Source organism: Anolis sagrei, chromosome 2, assembly GCF_037176765.1.
Source record: "Anolis sagrei isolate rAnoSag1 chromosome 2, rAnoSag1.mat, whole genome shotgun sequence".
NCBI classification, from domain to species: Eukaryota; Metazoa; Chordata; class Lepidosauria; order Squamata; family Dactyloidae; genus Anolis; species Anolis sagrei.
In genome coordinates this window covers 39,421,219-39,436,694 of record NC_090022.1, presented here as the reverse complement: position 1 = coordinate 39,436,694, position 15,476 = coordinate 39,421,219, and the positions used below count along the sequence as shown (strand labels likewise).

Genomic DNA, 15,476 nt, shown 5'->3' with positions numbered 1-15,476 from the left:
AAACTATTTACATTCTGAAACTGACAAAACAGTATTGTCAAGAAAGCCCATCCAGATTTAAATTGGCCTCCTGCAAGTTCCAAAGTGCTGGTTATCTGAAAAGCTGAAACCAAACATAAAAGTTGTACCGTGCACAGTTACTGTAGTCTTTCACAGCCCATGTGAAAATAAACTTGTATTCTCACCTCAGAAACAAATAAGAGGAGGTGAAATTTGCTGAAAGATAGTTTTACTCCTTTCTAAAATTGGAAACACAAAGTGGAAGGTTAATAAGAAGAAAACCCTCTGAAGCTAGTGGTTAGGCTAACATTTAGCCTCCCAACTGAGGAGGGATGAAGGAGCTGAGCCAAAACAATCACAAAGAAACCAATCAGATCACTGTAGGCATTCTTGTTTTCAAAGTTGGTAGGAAATGGTTTTCTAAGAAAAATTGAATTGATGTTCTTTCTTTCCCTTTAGGAGCCAGTTTTCTGATCTCCAGTTAAGATGATAAACCTATACTGGACTCTAATTTCTGGTCTGCAACTCAACAGTATTTTTATATATGTTGTCAGATTCTATTTCTGCTCTACAACTGCATAGCAGCAGTGACGGCAGTTATTTAAAATGTCTATTTCTTTTTCTTTTTTCCCCTTTAAGGTATGTTAGGTTTCATTTTTGCAAAAGAATGTTAGTATTTGTGTGTAGGTTCAATTCTTTGTCTGCAATCTCTATATATTAGTGTGGCTCTTAATCATGGGGTTTGAGACCACAAGATGAGCACAGTATATATATATCGAAGAGTAATTTTTAAAAGCTTAATTTCTGTATGGAGTGAAATAAAGTTGTCCATGGAACAAAGATACAAAGAAACACCTTGTCTTTCATTCACAGTGTAGAGATATTTAATTGGTGGCAACTTCCTTCTTTTGTCAAATTAGTGGTTTAGGAAAACATTATTGCAGTCTTTGTAAAAATGCTTCCACACACTCTAACTTGTATCTTAGGCCCCATCTTTTTATTATTATAACTGGATTATTTTGCAATATAATCCAGTTTCTGAATGCAGATTGACTGCATTGAACTGGATGATATGACAATGTAGACTCATATAATCCAGTTCAAAGCAGTTAATCTGCATTCTGAAACTGTATTATGTGGCAGAGTAGATCCAGCCTGATTAATTTTTTAAAGTAAAACATACACTTTACAGACTTTTGATATACTTTTGAATATGTTCACATATACTTCATCTTTTTTGGTCCAATTTAGGATTGGCATGAAAGTAAATGGCTCATTTTCATGGACCAATGCCAGTGCTAGATAAGTCTGCCATATTTTACTCCTTTAACAGGTTTGTAGCTTTTGAAATTTCCTTACAAGCAGATCAACACCGCCCAGTTTTCTCTTACACAGATAAGTAGTAATGGTAAAAGTGGCACTTGTTGTGTGTCCATCATACAGCTGTCAAAGACACAGGCCTACCCTTGCACTGATGTGTATGTGTGTGTGGATACCACTAGTTGAAATAAATCACACAAATCCTACATCAGCTCAAGTTTCTGATACAGAACATATGCCATCCAGTAGTGACCATCTGCTTGCCCACAGAAAACCATATTTAATAATCTAGAGGGGGAGGGGGTTGAGGGGGTGTCTTCTGATGTCTGAGGTGGAGTATCCATTGGCCTGTAGAGCCCAGTTTAGGTGGTTCAGTTCTTCTTGGAGGAGGTGGGATTCACAGATTCTTTTTGCATGGTCTGCCCTTTAATGGTGCTTCTTTTTTGACTTGGGTGATGGTTGGAGTTTTTATGTAGATATCTATCTGTGTGTGTGGGTTTTCTGTAAACGGTGTGACCCAATTGTTGATCTGGTTTACGGATGAATAGGACATCTAGAAAAGGCAGTTTTCCTTCATTTTCTTTTTCTATGGTGTATCTTATATATATAGATTCTTATAGCAGCACCATAGAAAATGCAAACTGAAGTGTGTGCCTTGCTAGATGTCAGCGACACACTCCATCCCATTGGTACTATAAAGGCCGTGTTGGCTCATGCTTCTGAGAGAGAACTGAACTAAGTAGTAGGATCTCTCCTCCTGACTATTTGGATTTATAAAGTGGGACCTGTGTGGGGAGGGCAATGCTTAGAGAGCATCAAGGGGTTGTGTAGGCCCAGGTTACAATTGCTTTGCAAGGAAACCACCTTATTTAGGCACATATATAGAAAAAATAACTTATCAGTGCAATTGCTTGTCACTGCCAGTAAAAAATAAGTTATTGCCCGAGAGACAGTGAAGTTGAAATCCCATGATGAACTTGGACCCCAGTTCAAATGCCTACTAACAACAGAGCTTTTGCACTTTTTAAAAGATAGAGGCAAGCTGAAATGACAACTAAGATAAAACATATTTGAAAAAAAGAATGAAGGAATGTTACAGAAATCATATGCAGAATACTACTCAGTTGAGTCTTGAATCCTATTGCAAGATGCAAAAAAATAAAATCTGTTTATGACTTGGAAAGAGAGATTTGTTGTCCCTGTATTTTAGTGTGTTTTTCCTCAGCTTGCCAGTTTATTAGAATCTCTCTCCATGTCCAGTTATGGGCTGTACAAGTGTAAAAGTTTACATATTCGTTTTGAAATGCCTCGTCCTCAGCAATACCATCAGGTGCTTTAAACCAAAGTAGTCTGCTACTTGTGCAATGCGGAAGAGTGTGGGAAGAAGTGAAATTTGTTTGCTTTCATTCCCCTTCTCATTTCCCCCATCTAAATGCAGTAGTATTTATGTGGACTTACACATTAGATCAAAAATTCAGCCTCTGTGTCAAGGCAGCGTACTTTGCAAATTCTGTAACTGATCCTATCATGCAAGTTTTGAACCCATCTCTGGTCCTGAAATTAAAATTTATATTTTGTAGCTGCTATGCCAGCAATTGTTTTGTACCTTTCTCTCCTGCCTTTTAGGTCAACAGATACTGCCTCACCCAGCTGTAACTTCTTGTGCTTATTTCTGTACTAATTATTGCCTGACTTTAGTCCTCTGTGTGCCAGCTGAGGCTTTTACAGTCTTTTCTTTGTGGTGAAGCAATGCAGCCAGGGTAGAATAAAGTTTCAAATCATATTGATTTTGTTTTAAAAATTGTATCTTTAAATTTTGGCACCTTATACTGGAGTATTTGTGTATGAGACTGGGCCCTAATATATTGAAAGAACAGCTAAAGGTTTAATGATATCATTATTGAAAATAAAAACACCTCATTGTGTATTTTTGGGGTAATGTTATTAATTGATCTGGAAGAGAAGCTAGTTTTCTTCTTGTTGTAAAGTCATAGAAAGATATCCCATTGGGTAGGAGAAAGAGGGAAATATACTTCAGAGCCTTTTGGATGCTGTTATAATTATGCAATCCAATAAATCAATACATCCAAAGGCCACAAATTCCACCTTCACTCATGGATTGGACCAATATACATGTACTGTAGATGCCACCAAATTTTATGTAGACTTAATAGTGTGTTACAGCAAACACAGTTTTTGAGGGCCCTTTTCCAGCTCCCCAGATGTGTCCCATCCTGTGTCTTATTACTTGAATCCGTGGAAGCACCCTTGTCAATAAGAGCCTGGTGAAGGGCACTTAAATACTGGCTCAAGATAAGAGTTTTTAGTTTAGGATCCAGTTTGATTCATCACTTAGCTTAGGATGAGTACATAAGCAGTTGGTTTAGGATCCATTCCAAGAAAACCTCCTCCATCAGCCTTTCCGCATCCCTCCTAACTCACCTGGGTTTTGACATGGCTCTCCAATCAATCAATCAATCAATCAATCAATCAATCAATCAATCAATCAATCAAAGACTGTGGGACATTGCCTTTTGTGATCTGTGCTCTCGTTCTTATGTACCTTGCTCCCCTAGTGTCCTGCCCATACATTATGTTGGGCCTTTCCACATAGCAAACTATCTAATTTAACTGTGGCCAAATACCATTGCCTATTTTCCAAAAGCAAGGTGTAATTTGCTCCCATCTGAATTGCTGTGAGGGAGATTTGTGGGTATCCCATATAATGAAATACTCTGTCCATGTAATAAATAGGAAGTAGAATGCATCTATCACATTCTACTGTCATGCGGCTTCTATGAACAGACCTGAGCACACATAAGAAACACTTAGAAACTTACCAGCTAGACCAGTGAAATTTTATGTGAAGTTTCTACTTGGTGACAACCTTTCCCATGTGACGTTGGCAGTTGCCAAGTTTCTTTCTGAGGCAGCCAGGATTAGACCGTTCACAATTTTAGGCTCAGGCTGAAATATACTGGCACTTCTTGTAGACTTTTACTTATGTTTTTAGCCAACATGCATTTTAAGCCGTTTTTAACTGTTGTAAATTTTACCCATTTTTGTGTTTAATCAATCGAATGTTGTTAATATCTTTAAACTATGTTGCTATATAAGGGCCTCTGGATCATAATAAAATGTTGTTGTTGTTGTTGTTGTTGTTGTTGTTGTAAATCAGGATTGGCTAATCAGATCCTGATGAAAGGGGAATGGAATATTTTCTGTGATTATCAGTTTATTGCCACTGAATGCTCATTTATTTTATACCACTAAATAAATAGAATAAATAGATTTTTGTACTACAGTTTACTCTTATATTCCACGTTCACAGATAGATTCGTAAATTATTTTCATTTACCTTTGTGGGATTTAAGGAAATGTACTGAACATGACCAATGCTTGAAAATGTTTTCTGGGAAATCTCATTGAGGATTTATTCAAAAGTACCTAGCAAAATAAACTGCATGAAAGTTAGTTTATCTACCCCAAAAGCCATGGAGAACTAAGTCAACCCTGATGGGATCTGAGGTTCCAGCCAATCAAGGTATTTAAAAACTGATGCTTAGGTTCCTAAGCCATCCCCTGAAGCTTTCCTTGCTGCATAAGATATGAAGAAATCTCCAGTCCTGCAAACAGATATTAAATTGGATACTCTTTCACCCTGCCTTGATAAGGTACAGCACAGAGAGGGAAATTGAAAGCTCCTGTCGAAAAAAAAATGTATTTGAATCTACCATAAAAATGGTTAAGATAGGAGGATTTTCAGCACTGGATGCAATAGCTTTATCGATGTGTTACTGAAAATGTAACTTTCTTTGGTTCATACATATTTCTAAACAAAGTATTTTGTGTACTGCTGTAAGGACTGTCCTCTCAGTACTAATATAATGCAAGTATATACAATTTCACCATATATTTTCCATGATTTGTAGCATGACCCAGTATATTCCCATGACAATGTAGAACATTTACATCATTGTATTGCATATTTTTGGTGGCACAAAATGCTTTGGATTATGAGGAGAAATAAAAGAAAACCTTTTTATTCATTTTCAATTCCTTAGATGTAGACCAACATTTAAAATACTGTAGTTAACACCTTTGAAAGAACAGTGAGCTATTTAAAACAGAAGAAAACATTAATAACAATATAACAGTACCAGTTGGTACATGATAAAGAAGTTTGCAAGGGTGAAATATGGCTGGCAAGTGAAAATGTTATTTAACGTGTTTATTGGAATAAATCTTGTTTAACTAGCTGTATGTGAAGTACCCATAATGATGAAGGCTGGAATCCTATTTAGTTTCATATACCAGAAGCTTCATCTACGTTTTGTTGGGTTTGTGTGTGTGTCAGGAACAACTTGAGAAACTGCAAATCGCTTCTGGTGTGAGAGAATTGGCTATGTGCTCAGGGGACAACCGGATGTTTTACCATCTGTGGGAGGCTTCTCTCATATCCCCACATGAGAAGTTGGAGCTGACAGAGGGCGCTCAGCCTGCTCCCCAGCACAGCCCTGCCAGCACAAGGGTTTAACCTATTGTGCCCCTGGGGGACTCCTGTCAGAATCAAATACATTGTCCTTGTTCTTTCTGAGTGAAGTGATGATCCCTGGAAACCTGGGGATTCTTGCTGTTATGGGGTGTGCCTACTGCCCCCTGAGAGAAGGGACTGCCCACCCCAGGACTATGGGAGTGGTTGGACTTCTCCACAAGAGGGAGAGAAGAGGAGGATCCTGTAACTCTTGTCTTGGAATATTCCCATTAAGCTCAAAATAAGTCACTTGAGTGAGACATGCAGTGACTGCAACAATCCTCCTGATCTTTGGGCTGTTCTCTTGGCATTATGCTTGGAGGAGGGCAAGACAGATGATGGCCGAGAGTGCTCCGGAGGGCTCTCAGCCGCTACATGTCTTCCTTGGGCCATCCTCTCAACATAAGGACGGAGTTGCTTACACCGTCCTTATCCTGGGAGGAGGGCAAGACATGCAGTGGCTGAGAGCGCTCCAGAGGGCTCTTAGCTGCTGTGAGTCTTTCTCCCCCATCCTTTCTGCATAAGGATGTGGCGGGCTGCCATGTCCTTATGCCAAAAAGATGGGGAAAATGAGGAGGGCCTGAGGTAAGCACCCAGAGGGCTGCATCTAGTCCATGGGCCTTATTTTGCCCATGTCTGGGCTAAACTGTCTGCTATGTTAAATGCATAATGTGTGCCACTCTGCCTCAGCGTCGACCCTTCTCCAAAGCAAACCTTCATAGACTGAATTTATTACACCAGGTCTGCAATAATAGCATAAGCGAGGCACCTTCCTTCCTTTTCTGCCATTTTCTTTTCATGTTTAATCCTCCCAGCCTTCAAAATAGTCTTAAGTCTGTGTTGATGACACTTTATTTTTCAGTGCTTGTTGGTTCTTGGCTCTTGTTAGGAACACACCATATGTTTGTGTGAGTATGAAGCAGTCAAATATCATATATAATAGGGAGGTTAAAGGATACATTTCATTTTTAATGTTCTTTGAATTTATGCACCATGGTTGTGTGGGATTGTGGAACATTGACCATGTTGTGTATTTGCATTATAGTTAATACATGCAGCTTTCCATGTGTAAGAATATTTTGTCTAATTATGATTCATATTTTGGTACAAAACAAAATACTAGATCTCTTTTTTCTTTCATTGCAATCTACTTACATGTTACCTTTCATTCGACTACAAGATGGTCAGGCTGCAAGATGAATAAATCCATAATGAATGGTGAGCAAACAAAACCACTCTTGTGAACTTTTTTTTAAAAAAAAGGAATTATGTTAACATATGGTCATATGGTGCGGTTGGTTAATTGATTGAGATTTTCATGGCTAGATACAAGTCCAAAAGTGGTTCATATAACAATGACAGTATACGGTTTTGGTTTCATCCAAGTGGCAACAGGAACTTTGACCTCAATATATAGCTAAAAAAAACAGGGGAGAGGGGAATCATTGAATTAACAATTCCAGGAGTCATTGGAGAACTGAAGACGTTTAAAGAAATGTCCTTTAAAAGTATGTTGGAGTTTTGTTTGTTTTTAAACTATTGGTAACATTTTAAATTGAACATTTTAAATCGTTTATAGTAGTTTTAATAGTTTGATCCCATTTTAAATATTTTTCATGTTTCAAGTATTTACTTTAATTTTCAAGCTGTTTTTAGTTTTGTGATTTTGGAGGAAATATGGGTACACAAAGTTAATAATGATAGAAATAGTCAAGATTGTTGTTCTTACTTTCTTATTTTCTTCATGATTTTGCTTGGTGGCACTCCTACCTTTGTGTGGCACGAGAGTGGAGAAGATTTTGTGGGGTGCAAATTACCTAGTAAATTATAGGATGAAGTTTACAACTTCTCTACTCTGTATACTTGTAATCTGCTTGATGTAAGATGCGCAAGATCTCTGTAAAAGTTTATTTGGTCTTTTACAAGTGTTGGTATGGCAATAAGATCAGGCTAAGGCCTGGGCATCTTTGAAGGACATAGCATAAGAGTGTTGGGAGAAATGGGGGGGAAAGTCACAATTTTGATGAACATCATATGAAACATGGTTTGGGGGAAAAAAACTAATGGGATATAAATCCTGTGCATTTTGTCACAGGGCAGAGGTTTATGACGTCTTTACCTGAAGCCCTCACTCTGGAAATGACCTTTTTACAGTAGATGATGCTGTGGTAGTGAAGACACGTGAATAATCTGTGATGGAAAAAATACTGGAAGCTAGAGTTCCCATTTTATTAATTCAAAAATCATTTTAATACCCTAGGAGTAGTGAATATCAGTTCTGCAATCTTGATACATAATTACAGTTTTCCACCTGAATGTTTTGTTTCTCTGCTCCCTTTTTTCTACTGTTGCTACATATTGTTCTAAGGGGTGAATCTGGCCTTCCATTTATGTTGCCACCTAGATACTGGACTAAAACTCCTGTATTCCCCATCATTAGACATGACTAGAGCTGATGAGAGTTGAAATACAGTAAGATTGGGAAGCCTGCAGTTTGTTCTGTTTTGTCATGATAGTGGGGTTTGAGTTTAGACACAAGGCTTGTAAATGTCCTTTAATCCTTTCCCCCAACCTCAGTGCCACAAGTGTTGAGTTGCAATTCCCATTATCCCCAGACCACATGGGGGAGAATCAGAATTGATGGGAATGTTTGTTAAGTAACTCCTGGGGACCCAAATAAACTAAAAACTATAGTGTATCAACTACAATGTAAAATAGCTGGCCCTCTGCATCCACACATCTTTCCTTCCATTAATGCAATGGTTCTTTGAAGGCAACCATAAGGGTGATATGGCCCTTGATGAAAATTAAATTGACACTCCTTTTTCTACTGTATGTCTTCAGCCCAGCTAATACACTTTTAGGAGGGTGATACAGCTTTTGTGTGATAGAGGAACCAACGTATTTGTCTCTTCTGTGCCACTTACAGAGAACCATATACATGGTCTAACCCTCAGAGTTAGAAATGCTGCATGAGGACATTTCTAATGTCATATCCATATGGTAGCTATAATGTATAGCCTACTCTTATGATGATTTTTCTGTTCCAGATCACAAAAATACAGTAAAATGGCTCACAAATGTCTTCTCATTTGCAAAATGGCAAAAATGGCAAATGGAACTGACATGATCTTGTTTCTTATTCACTGTCAGTGTGGTATGCAGATTATGAAAACTGAAATTGCCTCTCCGGCCTTGTGGTAGCATATTTCAGTTCTCACATTGAGAAAACCATGTACCATAACATTCTGCTACTTCTGTGGGAAGTACAGTAGTAGATGAGACTATCATTGGGTTGCAATGATACAAGTGTTATGTTTTCATTCCCATCTGTCATGGAGCTATTAGCCTAGGCCTGCTATGAACTTAGAAAACAACTGTATTTCACACCCAGGCTGCTGACAAGGCCAACTAACTGTTGGCTCAGACCCTACTTTCTCTAGTTATAATAGTGCACAACTAATATTCTTGGAAGTATCAAATGCTGGTACTCTTATAATTAGTTTTTACACCAACTTAAATATAAAATTAAAAAATAGAGGTATTTCCTTCTTCTCATCTCCCAGACATCTTAATTAAATAAGAGCTCTAATAAAAACAAATTTTGAAAAAACAGTAGACATAGATTGTTGGTTGAACTTTACTCGGTGGCTCGGATTCAGACATGCCTTTCCATCATTATAGAAAGTTTGTTCCACTCTTGCGAGACAGGCACGGCTGGCGGGGACGAGGGAGAGGGCCTTCTCGGTGGTGGCCCCCCGGCTGTGGAACACTCTCCTGGCACACATCAGACAGGCGCCCTCCCTCATGTCCTTTCGAAAAAGCCTTAAGACCTGGCTGTTCGAGAGGGCATTTAATTAAGTGCTAAGCAACAACATTACGGTAATGAGAACTGGAATGGTATAAGGAAGATGAGACTGGCTATGATTCTACTAAGAGACGAAGCGGATTTTTATGTAGTTTGTATTTGTCGTATAGTTATATGTTGTTGATACTGGCCTTTGTAACTGTCTTTTTATGTGTACTGTACACCGCCATGAGTCGCCCGTAAGGGCTGAGAATGGCGGTTAATAAGTGCATCAAATAAATAAATAAAAATAAATGAGTCCTGCATGAGAAAATTAAGCTCAAATCGAGTGAATTCTTCCATTTATGCAAGTTCCATTTTTGTGCAACTTTTAATAACTTTATTATCAAGGCTTTGTATTATTATTATTATTATTATTATTATTATTATTATTGCTGTTGTTGTTAATTTCATTTCATCTCATTTCCACCCATAGAGACTCACGCCAACTAAATAAATATAAAAAATCAAAATAAGACCTACAAAAATCAAAAATAAATATTTATGGGTGGGTACAAAAGTTAAAATACAGTTAAAATATAAAAAATACCATTAAGATTTCATTCAAATCCCACCATCCCCTCCGAATCCCACAACCTCCTTAGCAGCCTGCTCTTCCCTCCATCTAATGCCTTGTGGCAGAGATATGTCATCAGCCTCTTGCAAAAGGCAAGCAGGAATGGGGACATCCTGGCTGCTTTTTGAAGAGAGTTCCAAAGTCTGGGAGCAGCCATCAAAAAGGCCCTCTCCCATGTTCCGCCAAACATGCTTGGGCAGGTGGTTGGACAGACTGAAGGCCATCTTCATAGAGAGAGATACGGTCCTTCAAATAAGCTGGACTTCAGCCGTATAACGTACATTATTTTGTAATGGATGTTATACACTATGGCCTAAATCCAGCTGTTGGTTCCAACTGTAAAGTCATTGACTGTTGAGTCAGATTAATGTAAATTTAATTAATCTATTAGAAGTACTTTAATGTATTGTCGAAGGCTTTCATGGCTGGAATCACTAGGTTCTCACTAGGTTGAGAGGTGTTAAGATGTGCCTGGTTGTTTCCTCTCTGCTGTTTTGCTGTTGTAATCAAGGAACATGAAAGGCACTGCAGACTACTTCAACCAGAGAAGTCAGCCATAGCAGAGCACCTGATGAACCAGCCTGGACACAGCATATTATTTGAGAACACAGAAATGCTGGACCACACCAACAACCACCATGTCAGACTACACAGAGAAGCCATTGAAATCCACAAGCATGTGGACAATTTCAACAGAAAGGAAGAGACCATGAAAATGAACAAAATCTGGCTACCAGTATTAAAAAACTCTAAAATTACAACAGCAAAACAGCAGAGAGGAAACAACCAGGCACATCTTAACACCTCTCAACAGGAGATTTTCCCAGGCTCAGGCAGGCCTTCAAATGCTAATGAAGGTGGTCAGTTGAAACATTCACACCTGGCTCTAGCAGAGAAGAGCTCTTTGCCCCACCCCAGCCATTCCACAGATATATAAACCCATTGTCCTATTTCCAACAGACCTCACTACCTCTGAGGATGCTTGCCATAGATGCAGGTGAAACATCGGGAGAAATGCCTCTAGGACATGGCCCTATAGCCCGAAAAAACCCACAAGAACCTAGAGGTACTTTAGTTGGAACCAATAATTGGATATAGGCCTGTGCTTTCTTCCCCTGTTTTTCACTTCTTTACATATAATAGTATCATCCCTATTGTACAGGAACATTGTAGTGTGAGAATTCTTCTGTTAAATGTTACAGATAATGTTACTAATAGAACTGTGCTAATGGATTTTCCCTTTCTAGTTATTGTTCTGTGAATCCAAACCTACTTATTTTCAACATGGGCTTTTCTCTCTGAGTCCTTCTACTAAGATTCACCGATCTCGTTCACTATATTTTTTATTGAAACAAATAAATCCAATAAAGCAGTTTCTGCATGAGCAGTGTGCAAGTGCAGAAGCTCCACAATAACAACAATGATGATGATAATACCAATAAAATCAGTTTGCATTAAATATATTGATGCATTTATTTAGCCCTACTGTAAAACTGAGTATTGAGTTAATATCCTTTATATGAATCATATTGCTGGATGAAATGACTAATTTATTTTAGCAAATGCATAAATAGCTAGCAGTTTCAGGAGAACAAGCTAATGAAAATGATGCTATGAAATTGTCTGTAGCATGAGGAGTGATGGAAACAAGTTTATTATTGGCTGAGTGCTGAGGCATTAGTGAACTGGCCACCATGTATTTGAACTTTTGAACTGCAAGTTGTTTGTGTAATTTATTGATTTTGATATCTCCTTGTGCTAATGTATTCTTTTATGCATTCATCAATTCATTTATTTCTTTATTTGGAACATGCATAGGCAATATAGAGACAGATTCCACTTGTAGAGAATTCAGTTGGGTAAACTGAAAGTAGGCTTTACAGAACCTGGTGCCCAAATTCTGCATTGCTCGGACTTTTGTGGGCTTAAAAGTTGCATTATCAGCCACCCAGAAATTGTTACTGGGTGGTATGTCTATATTGGTAAGCATCGGTCGAAAGGCACCAGATCCCATCTGATCTTAGAAGCTCTGGCTAGTACTTGGATAGTAGACTGCCATGAATATCAGGCGTTGTAGAAGATACTTCAGAGGAAGGAACTGGCAAAAATGCCTCAGAATAGTTGTTACCTAAGAAAAACTCACGAAAAAGTTAATGGGGTTGCCATAAGTTCACAAGTGAAAACACATACTCACACAGTAAATAAATACAACATTTCTATTTGAGGTTACTTGACTTTTTTCTGCTTAGCTATATGTTGTCCTTTCTCCGCACGGCTGCATGATCAAGTTAGTTGGTCAACTTATTCTGTCAACCTGCCATCATACCTTTGTTCTACCACCCGGCTCCATCTCCTACACTCCTAGCCTGTCTTATCTGCCTGGTATCTGACACATGGGGAATGTCACCCAATCCTAGTGTCAGTTTCTTTTCCAGAGAAAGTCTGTTTTGTCTCATTGTCTGATGAATGATGCTGACTGGTAATGCTGCAAAATACTTTAAATGACCTGACCTCATGTCAGGTCTTCCTGGCAGGATAACCACTTTAGGCATTCTGCCTACTAGTTTGGGGAAGATGTGGAAACGAATTTCCTCCCCCCCCCCCATATATTTTGAATATGTATACTCTATACTCAGTTTGCACCTCTCAATACTAATCTCTTAGGTTGCAATCGTGTGCCCTGTCCAATTGATTTCCTGGTCTTTCAAAGCTTCCAGAACGTAAGTGCTACATAAGTGTGACTGATGTCAGTGGAACGTAACTCACATAAGAAGGCACAGATTTTCAGTCTTCATGTGGGGAGAGTCTGCTTTCCCCCCTGATGCTAGCTACTTCTTTTGTAAGTGACCATTGGGCTTTCTAAATAACAGTTGGTATAGAATTCGTATCTTTTAGGTCATTTTTTCTGGTGTATAAGGTGTGTGTGTGTGTGTGTGTGTGTGTGTGTGTGTGTGTGTAGGGTGGTGGTCTTGCCTTGAACTTAGTACTTTTCCCAATTAAATAATTTGACACCTGCCTCCTTGGTTTTGAATAAAAATGCTTCTAGCATGTAAAGCTAGCAAACTTGCATGTGCTTGCCCTACATGTTTATATATAGTGAGTATATGCAGGAGATATGCTTGGACTTTACTATCACCCATGCTTTTAGCACTTTAAAAAAAAATCTCCATTGTTAAAATGATTTAATGTTCATATCCTGCTAATAATTCTACAGGAACTCTCAAAAATACTGTTTCTGTGTCATAATAATTACACTGCTAGAGCTGTTACTGGGAATGCTTAAAGCTTTTTTTCCCTTTCTTATTAAAAAAATAAGGAAACTCTTTAAATAGAAGTTTGGAAGCTAGAAATGTATGTTTCATCCTTTCACCTCCCTCCCTGCCTCCCTCCCCCTTTTCTGTTTTCATTAGAGAAGGCCTGTTTGAACTCGAGAACAAAACTAGTGGGAAAGGCTAAAAACAGGGCTGACACCACCACCATTAGCTGAAAGCGGAAAAAAAATTCCGTTTCATTGCAACTATGTTATTGTTTACTTTACCATACACATCCTAATATGGTTACCTCCCTGTCAAAGCGGCCCAGCCAGGGGCTGAGGGGCCCCCTCAGGGAGAAGCTTCTAACTGCTTCACAGACAATAAGAAACAAACGGCACAACTCCACAAAAGGCTTCCCGGAAAATAAGTGTCAAGTAAATCTTAAAGAACTCTGCCTTCTGACACGCAGCGCCGTGTATGTAAACCTGCTTTATGCCATGCTGCCCAGGCTCAGATGTGTTTGTTTGGAAATATAAGGCACTGTGGGTATTTCCTTTATTTTTTTCTTTTCTTTTAAATTAATTTCCGAAGGCTGTGGATTAATTCCTTCAGATCTGTCTTTACATGTGCCTTCCATGAGTACGGTTTGCCGGAGCCTTTAAGCCCTTAAGGTAAGAATGTTGATTTAGCCTGGGATATTTGTCACTCAAAGTAGTGTTCATCATGGATACAGACAATGCTTTAAAGACAACGGGAAGCCAACAATATGCAGCTTTTTAGGGATCGCAGACCTTCGTCCCAACTAAATGGGGAAAGGTGCTGTTTCTCTCCATGTCTGTGTCCTTTAAAATGTCAGTAGTTGTAGACGCTGCTGGAACAGAGGTGCACTCGCTCCTGTGTAAACAGTGGCACAGATGCAAATGCTTTGCTGTGACCAATTGTCAGCTCGACCAATTTCTTTAAAGGCTTTACTATTATTTCTTCTTCATTATCGTCATCTTCCCTACTTGTGATTACTCTGAACACCCTTGGCTCTTTCCAAATCTTCACGGTCTTGAGGCTTGGCAGTTATTATCTGCAGGACCAGAACAAAGGTAGGTTGTTAAACTCTCTGCTCCGGGGGAGGGACAAGTTATTTTTGGAGGATTGTCTTCCTAGTGCATGACTGGCTGACCTAAAAGGAGGAGGAGGAGGAGGGGGAATCTCCGTAGAGTGTAGGAAAGAGCAAGCGTGCACTCCTAACAGCTTTTAAGAGTGGTGCTAGTTTCTGTGCAATTTAAAAAGAAAACGTCTTGTGAAAAAAACCTCACATTTTGAAAAAACAATCACTAAGATAATTACCATATGATAAATATGTTAATATTTGGAGATTGTTTGTAATGCAGTAGTCTCTGTAATAGGCAGGGAATTGTACATTTCCCCCCTTCTTTTGAGATTCTTTGAAAAATACAGATTGTGAGCATTCATGAGTAGGATTTGGTGATGGTGTATTTTAGCTATATAGGTTTGAACTTTTTCAATTGCATGCTGTTTTATATAACAAGCTTTATTTGGGTTTTTTATATTGTTGCATTTTTTTCTTTATTGCGCTCAACAAGATAGTTTTTGCAGTCCAGATTCTTAGTAAGCGTATGTAGACTTAGTATAAGAAAAACACGGCTAAATATGGGCCCAACTAAGAACATTTCTACAGTTTTCAATTGAGAGGAACGTAAATAACCTGCCCTGTTTTTTTATTTTATTCTGGAAGCAAATAAGCCCAAGGATAAATGAGGTTTTGAAAGTAGATATTAATCCACCTGAGAAATGCTTATGTATCAGTATGAAAAGTGTGAGAATGTATAGGAGCATAGTTGTGCAGGTAAAGAAAGGTGATTATTGTTACAAAAGCTACTTAGAGCATGATCCAGCCAAAGTTAACCACTTTAGAGTCCTGCAGATCTA

The 15,476-nt window shown here is 38.6% G+C and overlaps 1 protein-coding gene across 11 annotated transcripts in view; it reads left to right on the top strand.

Moving 5' to 3' along the window:
• FOXP1 (forkhead box P1) overlaps nt 1-15,476 on the top strand; it is a 612,918-nt gene that overhangs the window by 297,569 nt on the left and 299,873 nt on the right. The window contains exon 1 of one of the 11 annotated variants that reach the window (XM_060766363.2): nt 13,956-14,203. The exons of the other annotated variants lie outside the window; for them this stretch is intronic. The gene's annotated coding sequence lies outside the window, so the exon portion shown is untranslated. Of the gene's footprint in view, nt 1-13,955; nt 14,204-15,476 lie in introns of those variants that run through there. 11 annotated transcript variants of the gene reach the window in all.